The 15,244-nt window shown below is 44.2% G+C and overlaps 1 protein-coding gene across 2 annotated transcripts in view; it reads right to left on the minus strand.

Annotated features, from left to right (window-relative positions):
* The window catches only part of SPMIP7 (sperm microtubule inner protein 7), a 95,991-nt gene that overhangs the window by 23,255 nt on the left and 57,492 nt on the right, over positions 1 to 15,244 (minus strand). The window lies entirely within an intron of this gene.

Here is a 15,244-nt window from a genome sequence, read left to right on the forward strand (position 1 = left end):
TCGAACAGAAGTATCCCATACATCTCTCCTCTGTGCGCTACAAGTCGCATTACACATAACGAGTAAGCGCCATGTGACTTAGTAGCGCCGAGCTTCTTTTCGTGCGACTTTTCCAATTAAAATGCAGCTTATTTGCAAAGTGATGTGAATAGGATGATTCTGCTGATTCATGTCAGTCAACTTTGGCTACCTCCAGTGGTCCGGAATGGGAGTTGACTGACATGATAAATAACTAACAGTAGTAGCCAATGTTCATGATCTGAATTGCTGAAACATTTTTTCATGGTGATGTGACTACAATATATTCTTTCTCACTGGTGACAATGTGATGATCAAGTAAAACACTTTTTTTGTGCTTGAAATATATGGATAGTGCCATCGTTATCTTTCTATTATATATATATATATATATATATATATTGTGATAGGATCACTGGTAAAGTGGTCTGTGGCAGGTACATTTGTCCCAGATTCCTGTCTTATGTGTTTTAAACCCCCAGGAGAAAGTCTGCAGTGTAGCAAGCTTGAATCTCGGCTTTTTGAAAAGCCGGTTTGGGACCTGGGGGTTGTGGGTGAGAGGAGAGGGAGGGCTCCACCCACGGCCACTCCAGGTTTTGGGCCTTGCAACCTGGTAACAGGCTTGTTAAGGTTTCCACCTGAGAGTGGTCAATATAAGCCTAGTGTGTTTAGGGCTGAGTGTCTCACCTGGGAGAGCAGGCAGGGAGTTTGCTCAGAGACACTTGAAAACCCATTTGTAAGTGCTGTGCTGTGCTGTGCTTTTGTTGCTGGCGAGGACATTAGGCCCTGCCAGGTTCTTGTAGTGAGGGAAGTCACTTGTGAAGTTAGTGCCCCGACAGGGCTAGGATTTATGTTTGTTTTCTTTATGATTATTTCTGACATTGTACAATAAAGACTGGCGCCGACCAGCTTGTACTCGAATCCAGTCTGGCGTACTGTTTCCCAGCTGCTGTGTGTGTAAGGAAGGAGTCCTCTACCCAGGAGAGGGACCCCCTAACCGGACTGTGTCACAATATGGTGGAGAATGCGGGCACCCACACACACTGAAGTTGCAGCGAGAGGAAAACTTTCCGTTTAAAAATTAAAGGGACAGACACCCAATTGGTGAGTGTGGAAATAACACTGTGTCCTTGGAGTCCCATAGAGGAGGCGTCAGCCAATGCTCAGAGAGGCAAGGTTCAGCTTCCAACCTACACCCCAGGACAAAATGGAGGACATTATTAAAGCCTTGCTCCAAGCTACAGCAGCTCAGCAGGAGACAAACAAACTTCAGCAGGAAGCTACCTGGGCTCAGCAGGAATCCACCAGGGTGCAACTGTTGGCCTTGGAGACAGCCCAGAGGCAACAACAGGTCGCCGTCGAGGAAACCCGCCAGGCCTTAGCGGAAAACAGCAAGGCCTTAGCGGAAAACAGCCGGGCCATAAAAGAGGTGGTACAGCACCTGGTCGCCCAGCCCAGAGATGTTACTACTGGTCCTCCCACCACCACTCACTCTATACGAGCCAGTCACTTCCTCCAAAAGATGACTTCGGGCGATGATGTGGAGGCCTACCTCACCGCATTCGAAAGAACGGCCGAAAGGGAGAGTTGGCCCAAGGAGCAGTGGGCAAGTCTGGTGGTACCTTTTCTGTCTGGGGAGCCACAAAAGGCCTATTTCGACTTATGCCTGGCTGATGCCAAGGACTATAAAAAACTAAAACAGGAGATCCTAACTCGCTTGGGAGTCACCACCTTTGTTCGTGCCCAACGGGTCCACCGCTGGGAGTTCCATATGGACAAGCCTCCACGTTCACAGATGCATGACCTCGTCCATCTGTCCTCAAAATGGCTACAGCCCGAGACGCTGATGGGACCACAGATCGTGGAAAGGGTCGTGATGGACCGGTACCTGCGATCATTACCTGTGACTCTGCGCAAGTGGGTGAGCCATGCAGACCCTAAGTCCGTGGACCAGTTGGTCGAGCTGGTGGAGAGGTACGTGGCGGCTGAGGAGCTGATGAGTATGCCCCACCGAGCCCCGATGGCGCACCGGCGAACTCCCACAGACACTGGTAAGACTGTTCCAGGGGAGAAGGGTGCTGGGCGGTGGAATGTACCTAAGACTGAGGGTGTAGAACCTGGAGACAGGCCTGCCAGGCCAGGAAGGTTCTTGCCCCATAAACGATTAGACATTAATATGACTCAGTGTTTCCGATGTGGTGGCTTCGGCCATATTGCCGCTAATTGTTCACTTACAACTGAACCTATGCAATGTGATACTGCTCATGTCTACCGCAGGGGGTCTTTCTTTGCACAGACAGCCTGTACGGCTGACCGACAGGCTGAGACTGATAAGCACATGTGTGTACTCACTGTAGATGGGCAACCGAGTAGAGGCACTGTTAGACTCTGGTAGCTTGGTGACACTTATAAAAGCTGAGCTGGTGAACCCCTTGCGGTGTGAGGGGAAAACTGTTGGTGTGACCTGCATACATGGGGATACTCGATATTATGTTACTGCCGAGGTGAACATCGAGACACCATGTGGTTCTGCTATAGTTTCTGTGGGTTTGGTGCATGGTCTGATGTACGATGCAATATTGGGGAGAGACTTTGCTCACTTCTGGAAGTTGTGGGAAAGTCGTTTTGTTCCAGAAGTGAACAACCCCGATCCATTTGAGAAGGTTGTCGATGTAGTGGAGGAGGGAGTTTCTTCTGAGTCAGAGTTATTCCCTTTTTCTACTATGATTGGCGAACTAGAGAATGCGGAGCGTGACGGTGGCCCGCCAACTGATGTACCTCCCATTGAGGTGGGAAGTGTTGTTGGGCCAGGTGATCGTCTGCCTGATTTAGAGGTCAGAAGAGAGGTCTTTGCCGTGGAGCAGTTGAATGACCCTACTTTGGTAAAAGCCAGGGAGAATGTAAAAGTAGTTGATGGTAAACCCGTAGACCCTGATAGTCCTTTGTCCTATCCCCACATGGCAATGTGTCAGGATTTGTTATATCAGGTGACTAAGAAGGGGGAAGATATTGTGGAACAACTAATAGTTCCCAAAGCCTACTGAAGAACAGTGTTGGATCTGGTCCATGGTTATATAATGGCAGGCCATCTAGGGGTAGAGAAAACCACTGAGCGAATAATGCAGAGGTTTTTCTGGCCCGGGCTTCATAAAGAGGTGTCTGACTTTTGCGCATCCTGCCCTGAGTGTCAGTATCATGCTCCCAGGCCACATTTTAAGGGTCCACTAGTTCCATTGCCTATTATAGAGGTGCCGTTTGAAAGAATAGCGATGGATTTGGTTGGACCCTTGATGAAGTCTGCCAGGGGACACCAGTATATTCTGGTCATAATGGATTACACTACCAGGTACCCGGAAGCGATCCCGTTGCGCAATACGTCAACCAAGACCATTGCCAGAGAGCTAGTTCATGTCTTTAGCAGGCTGGGTATACCTAAGGAGATACTAACTGACCAGGGTACACCGTTTATGTCAAAAGTCATGAAAGAGTTATGTCGCCTGTTCAAAATTGAACAGTTAAGAACTTCGGTTTATCACCCCCAAACCGATGGGCTGGTCGAGAGGTTTAACAAGACGTTAAAACACATGCTTAGGAAAGTGGTCGACAAGGATGGTAGGGATTGGGATTACTTATTGCCGTATTTATTGTTGGCCATAAGGGAAGTTCCCCAGTCCTCCACCGGGTTTTCACCCTTCGACTTGTTGTATGGGAAACACCCAAGGGGGTTACTAGACATTGCCAAAGAGACATGGGAGGGGCAGTCTAGTCCTTACAAAACGGTGATTGAGTATGTTTCTCAAATGCAGGAGAGAATTGCTGCGGTAGTGCCGATAGTGAGAGAGCAGGCTCAACAGGCACAGCAGAGGGTATACAACCGCAATGCTCGGTTACGCAGCTTTGCTCCTGGGGACAGAGTGTTAGTGTTGGTTCCCACTGTGGAAAATAAACTTTTGGCTAAATGGCAAGGGCCCTTTGAAATCTTAGAAAGAGTGGGACAGGTCAATTACAAAGTTTACCAGCCGGGGAAAAGAAAGCCGGAACAGATATACCATATAAATCTGTTAAAGCCCTGGAAAGATAGAACGGTACTGTCGGCCGTCCGAGCCCCTCCAGTAAATCCAGGGCCCTTAGTTCCCGAAGTGACAGTGGCAAAAACCCTGTCGGCGATTCAACAACAAGAGGTCAAGGAGTTTCTGATCAGAAATAGGGTGCTGTTCTCTGACGTACCTGGGAAAACCTCGGTCATTAAACATGACATCATCACTGACCCAGGGGTTAAAGTTAATCTAAAGCCCTATAGGTTACCAGAAGCACAAAGAGAATCGGTGTCGAAAGAAATTAAAAATATGCTAGAGTTAGGGGTTATTGAAGAATCACATAGTGAATGGTCAAGTCCCATTGTGTTGATTCCAAAGCCCGACGGGAGTGTGCGTTTCTGCAATGACTTCCGAAAGTTGAACAGTGTTTCAAAATTCGATGCCTACCGATGCCAAGAGTGGATGAACTGATTGAGAGACTAGGGACGGCAAGGTATTTAACCACTCTTGACCTAACCAAAGGGTATTGGCAAGTACCGTTAACCGAGAGCGCCAAACAAAAGACAGCTTTTTCAGCGCCAGAGGGCTTGTTTCAGTACAAGATGTTGCCCTTCGGGCTACATGGGGCACCTGCTACCTTCCAAAGAATGATGGACAGGATTCTAAGGCCCCATAGATGGTATGCGGCTGCTTATCTGGATGACGTGGTCATTCATAGTCCTGATTGGCAGTCTCACTTACCCAGGGTACAGGCAGTGTTGGACTCCATCTATAAGGCAGGTTTGACAGCCAACCCAAAAAAGTGTTGTCTAGGCATGGAGGAAGTAAAATATCTGGGATACACCATTGGCAGAGGCCTGATAAAGCCTCAGCTCAATAAGGTTGATGCCATACAAAACTGGCCACGGCCTCTGAATAAGAAGCAGGTGAGAGCCTTCTTGGGAATTACGGGGTACTACAGGAGGTTTATACCCAACTTTGCCACCATGGCAGTCCCACTGACTGACCTGACCAAAGGCAAACAAAAAGTCATGGTAGAATGGAGTCCTGAGGCAGAAAAAGCTTTTCAGGAGTTGAAAGTAGCGTTGTGTTCCAGTCCTGATGACTCCTAATTTTGACAGGGAATTCATAGTACAAACCGATGCATCAGAAGTAGGTATAGGAGCGGTCCTGTCCCAGAACAAGGAGGGTGAGGAACACCCTATTTTCTGTCTAAGTAGAAAGTTGAATGTGCATGAGAGAAACTATGCCACAGTGGAGAAGGAGGCGTTGGCCATAAAGTGGGCATTAGAGGCTCTCAGGTACTACTTGGATGGAAGAAAGTTCAAATTGATCACTGATCATGCCCCTTTGAAGTGGATGTCCGAAAATAAGTACATTAATGCGAGAATTACGAGATGGTTCTTGGCGTTACAAACTTTTAAGTTTTCAGTGGAACACAGGCCTGGAAGCCAGCTGGCCAATGCTGATACATTGTCATGAATTCATTGTTTGGGGGCTTCAGTTGTTCCGCCCCACAGGTCGAAACAAAGGGGGGGGATATGTGATAGGATCACTGGTAAAGTGCTCTGTGGCAGGTACATTTGTCCCAGATTACTGTCTTATGTGTTTTAAACCCCCAGGAGAAAGTCTGCAGTGTAGCAGGCTTGAGTCTCGGCTTTTTGAAAAGCCGGTTTGGGACCTGGGGGTTGTGGGTGAGAGGAGAGGGAGGGCTCCACCCACGGCCACTCCAGGTTTTGGGCCTTGCAACCTGGTAACAGGCTTGTTAAGGTTTCCACCTGAGAGTGGCCAATATAAGCCTAGTGTGTTTAGGGCTGAGTGTCTCACCTGGGAGAGCAGGCAGGGAGTTTGCTCAGAGACACTTGAAAACCCATTTGTAAGTGCTGTGCTGTGCTTTTGTTGCTGGCGAGGGCATTAGGCCCTGCCAGGTTCTTGTAGTGAGCGAAGTCACTTGTGAAGTTAGTGCCCCGACAGGGCTAGGATTTATGTTTGTTTTCTTTATGATTATTTCTGACATTGTACAATAAAGACTGGCGCCGACCAGCTTGTACTCGAATCCAGTCTGGCGTACTGTTTCCCAGCTGCTGTGTGTGTAAGGAAGGAGTTCTCTACCCAGGAGAGGGACCCACTAACCGGACTGTGTCACAATATATATATATATATATATATATATATATAGCGGAAAAAAACAGCGGCACTCCGGGAATTGCAGTAATTACAAAAATCTGTTTATAAACAGATACATGTACATACATTGACAAAGGGGCGCCACAGCCCCGAAACGTTGGATGTTTATAAACAGATTTTTCTAATTACTGCAATTCCCGGAGTGCCGCTGTTTTTTTTCCGCTACATTACCCTTCTATACGGAGGGCACCCGGGTCTCGTTTTCCCTGAGGTGGAGTGCCGGACTATTTGTTTATTATTATATATATATATACCTCCAAGACAAACACAACACTAGGACACTGGTATAAAGTCAAAAAGCTTGTATTGCAGAAAGATCAACAGTTTTGGAGCTGCCGCCCCGTCGTCAGGACCATACAAACATAAAAATAACAACATTGACCCATAAATATACCCTCACCAAACACCTCCTCCCCGTGCACAGCTGTAGTTTCAAAACGACTTCCGGAGGAAGCAACCATCATGTCACCTCCTACGTCCATATCCAGCGTTGCCCAGGACACCACCAAGCTTGCGGTCTACCCAGTACACATCCAGCAACACATGCAGATGTTGCTAGGCAACCCCAAGTGGGTGTCACTGACAGCACCGCCAATCATAAGCCCCACTCACCCACAGCAGGCAGAATGTTCTCCTATACACATCAACCTGTGCTCAAACGCACAATCACCCAACTATATCAAAGATACACCAAGTTCATTTTATCATTCAGCCCTCCTGGATGAATGGTTCCTAGCTCAAAATCCACCTTGTTTCTTTATTCAAAAGGGACTTAATGCTATCACCACCCCTAAGGGATACAGGGACATGCTCTATGGCAAAATATTTCAAAGATTCCAAAGAATAGCCCAAAGCTTTAAAACGCTGTGCCACCGGCTGATCAACGTCCCTCCCAGCCAGGGTTAAGTGAATAGCAGACCTATGAGCCGACATCCTTTCATTAAATTTGCGTGAGGTCTGTCCCACATAGTACAGACTGCAAGGACATACTATCACATACACTACATGGGTTGAACTGCAAGTAAGTACAAAACGAATATCAAACATCTTATCAGAGTGAGGATGTTTAAAATTTTTACATACAATAGTGTAGCGACATGTTGTACAACACCCACATCTGTAGCACCCCGGGGGTTTATAATATACATTGGGAGTTTTCGGCAAGCCCATACCTGTAATATCCGTTCAGAACAAACAGTCTCGTAAATTCCATGCCCCTTCTAAATGCTGCCATAGGTTTTGCATGTTTAAATATTGGAAGGTCAGAGTCAGTTGAAACTATGGGCCACAGAGCTTGCGTAGCCCTACGGATCACCGGGCTAGCCATAGTAAAATCACTCACCCATGGTATGAGGTTCACTTGATCTCTTCTGGAGGGTTCAAGTAGATCCTCTCTATGCATGCCCAGTACTTTTAGTTTCTGCATTTGTGATATTTTAGGGTCATACTCTATTAATCAAAATATTTCAATCAAAATATCCAACTGATTAGAAACTTTGGAGCGATCGCTAGTTATAAAAGCAATTTGCATAATTTGGGAAAGCGGAAGTCCCCTTTTAAAGGGGCTCCAGATGGTGACTAGAGGACATCAAAAAGATATTACAATATCTTGTTTTACTAAGCACCTCTGTTTCAATCAAAACTTCGTTCACCAAAATTTTGACATCCAAAAAACATGCCTCACTAAGAGTACATGTATAAGTGAACTTAATGGGTGATGACATAGAGTTAATCTGTAACATCAGATGATCAAAAGCTTCAATGTCCCCTGTCCACACCAAAAAAACATCATCAATGTATCTTGTATACATCAATATGCTTTCCCTAATCTTAGGGTCTTCAAAAAACAATTCTGCCTCTTGCTCGAACATAAAAATATTCGCATATGAGGAGGCCATGTATGAGCCCTGGCACACCCTCGTAGCTGCAAACAGAATTGTCCATCATGCAGAAAAGAATTACGGCACAATGTCAATTTTAAGTAAGGAATAACTGATTCCTTACTGTCCCTCCTGCACTTACGTCCCCCTCTACACACTCATGCCTCATGTCATCTGTCCATCTCCCCTCTCCCCTAGATAGTAAGCTCCTAGGAGCAGGGTCCTCCTCCCCACTGTCTCCCAGCCTTCTTCTCTAGCACTTCTATGGCAGCCTTCACCTTCCCAGCTGTATTGTGTATGGAGAATTGTGTTGCTAATTGTTACTTGTGTTCTGTTTATAAGTTGGTTACTGTATTCTAATGTAAAGTTCTGTGTACCCTTTACTGTATGTACGGCGCTGCGGACCTCTTGTGGCGCCCTATAAATAAAATGTAATAATAATAATAACTGATGATCAAATACAGCAAATACAGATAAATTAGACTCTAAGAACAATTTCATTGCATGCTATAATAGGCCTGCCAGGTGGTCTAGAGCTGTTCTTGTGCAGTTTAGAAAGTGTATACAGCACTGGAACCACAGGCTGGGCAACCTTCATTGCCAAGACAACCTTTTCAGGTATCTGCTTTTCCTCCTGGGCCGACTCCAGTAATCAGCGCTTTCTGATATTCCAAGGTAGGATCTCCTTGGAATTTTTTGTACACTGAACCATCTGAAAGTTGAACCATATAGATGGGTGCTTGTGCATTTGAGCACAGGTTGATGTGTATAGGAGCACATTCTGCCTGCTGTGGGTGAGTGAGGCTTATGATCGGCGGCGCAGTCTGTGACACCCGCTTGGGGTTGCCTAGCAACATCCGCATGTGTTGCCGGATGTGTGTTGGGAAAACCACAAGCTTGGTGGTGTCCTGGGCAACGCTGGATACGGATGTAGGAGGTGACGTGATGGTCGCCTCCTCCGGAAGTCATTTTGAGGCTACAGCTGTGCACGGGGAGGAGGTGTTTGGTGAGGGTATGTATATATGGGTCAATGTTGTTATTTTTATGTTTGGATGGTCCTGACGATGGGGCGGCAGCTCCGAAACTTTTGATCTTTCTGCAATACAAGCTTTTTGACTTTATACCAGTGTCCTAGTGCCGTTTTTGTTTTGGTGGTATAAGGAATTGGATTCTGGCACAGGACCAAGCTGTGATTGTGTAGTTCAGAGTGCCGGCAGAACTATGGAGATTGTGTATATATATATATATATATATATAAATATATATATATTGAACATGAAACCGCGGCACTCAGGGTACTTGAAGAAGGCAAATTTAATGCAACATCATAAAAGCAGCAACGTTTCTGTGCCCACAACCGGCACTGTCCTCAGGCTATAAAATACAAGACAAAGTCTTACCTTAAATAGCACCCGTGAAACATGCAGACGCCCAAGCCGGAAGCGGGACCATACACCCGTGCCGGCGGCGCAAGAGAGTGACGTAATCAATCTCAGCATCATATACCCATCACCAAGGTAACGCAACACAACAAAACAAAACAGAACACAAAGCGCTGCTACACCACACTACGCAATTGATAGATAAATAGCAGTATAGATACAAAAGATCATAACAATATATATTACATGTAACAGGACAAGACTAACCACATGAGCACATAAATATAAATGTAAGAAAATGCATTACTAATAGGAGGCTAAATAAACACTGATAGCTGACCAAGTGAATATAGCTTGAATAAAAAGCATCAACACAATAAGGGCAGATACAGACATAACATGGCAAGAGACATGTAAACTCAATATAGGTATCACAGTCACGATCAATACTCAAATAAAATGTTGTAAGCCAAGGTGCTCGTTAAGTCCCTTGGGAGCAAGAGTCCCCAACCGGAAAATCCAACGACTTTCCAATTGGAGAAGTTTCAAACCACGATCACCGCCCCGCAACGATAGAGGGACGTGATCGATCATACGATAACATAGAGTGGAAAGTGGATGGGGAACCTGACCAAAATGGCGTGCCACCGGTTGCTCACTAGTGCCGCTCAACAGAGCTGCTCGGATGGCAGATCTATGGGCAGCCATACATTCCTTAAAGGAACGTTCGGTTTTACCGATATACGAGAGCCCACACGGGCAAATGATCTGATACACAGTAAACTTAGAATTACACGTGTCTAAAATTAATAGAAAATTTTTTACCGGAATGTGGGTGACAAAAAGTGTCACCAGGAATAAGAAAACCACAGGTGGTACACGTGCATTTAATACAGCCTTTCTTGCCTACCAAAAAGTGACTGGGTCTGTGAGACAAAGACGTATGGATAACAGGTTTAACCAGAAAATCTCTGAGATTACGCCCTCTTTTATAGCTAGCCATTAGTCTAGTATCAGCTAATTTAAGATCTGTATCAGATTGAATGATGGGCCATAGACATCTAGATGTCCGATTAATAAGGGAACTAGCGGTGTTATATTTAGTAACCCATGGTAAGATATTGGTATTAGAACGTTTATCATGTTTCTTTAGTAAATCTTCTCTATTCATACCAAGAACTTTAGTCTTGGTCTCATAGAGAAGCTTCTCATCATATCCCCTATCCAAAAATTTACGGATCATAGATTCCATCTGTACATCAGCAAGATTGGGGTCAGAAGTAATGCGCCTAATGCGCAAGAGTTGAGAGAATGGTAACCCTCTCTTGAGCGGGTAAGGATGGAAACTGGACATATGGAGCAAGTTGTTTCGATCCGTGGGTTTAGTATACAACAAAGTTTCAATCCTCCCTCGTTCTAGGGTGATCTGTACATTGAGAAAGTTAACCGTTGTGGAACTAATGGTATACGTACATTTTACTGGATGATTCAGAGCATTGTGATTATCCATAAGCGATTTAAAGGCGGACACACTGCCACGCCAAAAAATCAGCAAATCATCGATATATCGTCTGTAAAAGACGATATTATCAGAGATATTGCTATCAGAGAAAAAAACTTGATTTTCAACATCAAACATATATGTGTTTGCGTACGATGGGGCCACACTGGACCCCATCGCACAACCGACACATTGCAAATAGAAAATGCCATCAAAAATAAAAAAATTATTGTTCAAAACCAAAGACAACAAATCGATAATCAAATCGATATTAGGCCCACAATACAAAGGATTATCAGTTAGTAAGTGTCTCATGGCTATAAGACCTTGGTCATGTGGTATCACTGTATATAGACTGGTGACGTCAATACTGCAAAGTAAAATATCTTCAGTAAAAAACTGGCAGTTCATTAAGAGAGTTGAGTAGAGACATCGTGTCCAGAAGATAATGCTGGTTTTGCTGGATACAAGGTTGACATAAGGTATCAAGATAAGTAGCCAATGGTTGATAGAGAGATCTGGTAGCTGCAATAATAGGACGTCCGGGTGATTTTACAAGAGTCTTGTGTATTTTAGGGATAACATATAATAAGGGTGCAATGGGGTATGCAGGGATCAGCGCAGACATTAATTCAGAGGAGATCAAACCTTCATTCAATGCGCTTTGTAGCCTTTCGTGTAACTGTTTCTTAAATAAATTAGTAGGATCACCGTTGAGTTGCTTATATGTCACAGTATCGCTGAGGTGTCTTTGAATTTCAGTGATATAGTCTGTCGTGTTGAGGACAACCAAGGCGCCACCCTTGTCAGCCGGTCTAAACACCAAATCAGGATTTTTAGACAAACTATTCAAGGCACACCATTCAGTGCCAGTGAGATTACTTCTGGAAAATTTCTTCTCGAAACAGGGGGCAGTTTGTTGATCTAACAATCGAATGGAGGTTTTGATGGTAGCATTACTTGACGGGGGATCAAAGTTGGATCTAGGTTGCAGCTTCAACAAAGAGAGTGGAATATCAGTGTTGGAATTAGTATTAGTCGCATTTTTAGAGAAAAATTCTCTAAGTTTGAGTTGCCTGTTAAGACAAAACTTATCAATTTGCCACTCAAATTTATCTGGTTCATTAGTAGGCACAAAAGACAAACCTCTTGACAATATACGGGTTTCTATAGGTGATAATTCGTAATCAGACAAATTAATGACTAGGCATTCCGCCCCCGCGGCGGCCGACCGCCTTTCACTCTTCCTCTGCCTTTTCCATTGCTGCCCACATCGCGTGAATCTGCGACACCTCCTCCTGTAAATTTTGCTCTCGTCACCACACCACCTGTACCTGACAAGTTTTTTGACTGTTGAGGGTTTCTAAGTCACTTACTGAAGAGGAAAATTCGTATGAAGACTCAGGATCTCTAGCTCTCTGTGGTCTTCTGCGAAAGAATGGTTGTCTAATGTCCTGATGGCGGGCTCTATCAGTCCATTTATACACCCGATAGTTGTCATAATCTGCATCAACCTTAAGTCTTTTATCTTTTTTAAATTTAATCAGATCTCTCTTATAAACTTGTAGCTGATTATGTAGTTTATCAAACCACTTAACCGATGTATCATTATCCAGAATAGGCTTATGGATCAATTCAAGAGCATTAATTCTATCTCTCATTGCATTCATTTCCTTGGTACTCTGCTCAATAATCAAAAGGATCAAATCCATAGAACATTTGTTAAGTATTCCGACCCATTTTTTGCAAAAATTGGGGTCGTTACGCCCTATAGTAGGGCAGTTTCTAACTCTCAAGCCACGGGGAATTTTCTTATCTCTGTAATAGTCGCTTAACGAAATACAATGAAAATGAAAATCGATTTCTTTTTTATATAGCCTTAATAGGTCATGGTAAACATCTTCACAACTAAAAGTTTCACTTTGCTCAGCCATACTCTGTTTGTGAAGAATATTATCTGCTTCAGGTTCAGAGAAACCAAAAGAGTCACCAATTTCATACATTGTTTCAGAGAATCCACTAATCACAGGTAATTGACTAGGAGTAGCCATAATGAAAATGTATCCTGCACAATAGCGCCACCAATTGACCAAGGCAAATTGTTGCTCTTGAGAGAGAATTTATACATCCACAGCATATACTTGTAGTATGCAAAAAGTCAGCTTATGTAGTATGTCCAAAAAGAATGAAACCAGCATAGGGCAGCAGCAGCATTCAAAAAAGTTAAAAAGTACACATCGTGCAAAAGACGCAATAGTGAAAAAAACAATAGTGAAAAAAACAGCTAGAGGGCAATGAAAAAACAGCATGAATACTTAAGCAGCTTCCGGGGAGCCTTGACGAATAAAGGGCATGAAGGATGTCCACTGCATACCCCACGATACAAACACCATAGATCCGGCTCTCCCTGGTATCAGGTAACTTGGCCCGGTGCCCGCGAAGAGGAGGTAGGTATTGAACATGAAACCGCAGCACTCAGGGTACTTGAAGAAGGCAAATTTAATGCGACATCATAAAAGCAGCAACGTTTCTGTGCCCACAACCGGCACTGTCCTCAGGCTATAAAATACAAGACAAAGTCTTACCTTAAATAGCACCCGTGAAACATGCAGACGCCCAAGCCGGAAGCGGGACCATACACCCGTGCCGGCGGCGCAAGAGAGTGACGTAATCAATCTCAGCATCATATACCCATCACCAAGGTAACGCAACACAACAAAACAAAACAGAACACAAAGCGCTGCTACACCACACTACGCAATAGATAGATAAATAGCAATATAGATACAAAAGATCATAACAATATATATTACATGTAACAGGACAAGACTAACCACACGAGCACATAAATCTAAATGTAAGAAAATGCATTACAAATAGGAGGCTAAATAAACACTGATAGCTGACCAAGTGAATATAGCTTGAATAAAAAGCATCAACACAATAAGGGCAGATACAGACATAACATGGCAAGAGACATGTAAACTCAATATAGGTATCACAGTCACGATCAATACTCAAATAAAATGTTGTAAGCCAAGGTGCTCGTTAAGTCCCTTGGGAGCAAGAGTCCCCAACCGGAAAATCCAACGACTTTCCAATTGGAGAAGTTTCAAACCACGATCACCGCCCCACAACGATAGAGGGACGTGATCGATCATACGATAACGTAGAGTGGAAAGTGGATGGGGAACCTGACCAAAATGGCGTGCCACCGGTTGCTCACTAGTGCCGCTCAACAGAGCTGCTCGGATGGCAGATCTATGGGCAGCCATACATTCCTTAAAGGAACGTTCGGTTTTACCGATATACGAGAGCCCACACGGGCAAATGATCTGATACACAGTAAACTTAGAATTACACGTGTCTAAAATTAATAGAAAATTTTTTACCGGAATGTGGGTGACAAAAAGTGTCACCAGGAATAAGAAAACCACAGGTGGTACACGTGCATTTAATACAGCCTTTCTTGCCTACCAAAAAGTGACTGGGTCTGTGAGACAAAGACGTATGGATAACAGGTTTAACCAGAAAATCTCTGAGATTACGCCCTCTTTTATAGCTAGCCATTAGTCTAGTATCAGCTAATTTAAGATCTGTATCAGATTGAATGATGGGCCATAGACATCTAGATGTCCGATTAATAAGGGAACTAGCGGTGTTATATTTAGTAACCCATGGTAAGATATTGGTATTAGAACGTTTATCATGTTTCTTTAGTAAATCTTCTCTATTCATACCAAGAACTTTAGTCTTGGTCTCATAGAGAAGCTTCTCATCATATCCCCTATCCAAAAATTTACGGATCATAGATTCCATCTGTACATCAGCAAGATTGGGGTCAGAAGTAATGCGCCTAATGCACAAGAGTTGAGAGAATGGTAACCCTCTCTTGAGCGGGTAAGGATGGAAACTGGACATATGGAGCAAGTTGTTTCGATCCGTGGGTTTAGTATACAACGAAGTTTCAATCCTCTCTCGTTCTAGGGTGATCTGTACATCGAGAAAGTTAACCGTTGTGGAACTAATGGTATACGTAAATTTTACTGGATGATTCAGAGCATTGTGATTATCCATAAGCGATTTAAAGGCGGACACACTGCCACGCCAAAAAATCAGCAAATCATCGATATATCGTCTGTAAAAGGCGATATTATCAGAGATATTGCTATCAGAGAAAAAAACTTGATTTTCAACATCAAACCTATATGTGTTTGCGTACGATGGGGCCACACTGGA

Source organism: Taudactylus pleione, unplaced genomic scaffold (genome assembly GCF_031769625.1).
Source record: "Taudactylus pleione unplaced genomic scaffold, aTauple2 ptg000386l, whole genome shotgun sequence".
Classification (NCBI taxonomy): Eukaryota; Metazoa; Chordata; class Amphibia; order Anura; family Myobatrachidae; genus Taudactylus; species Taudactylus pleione.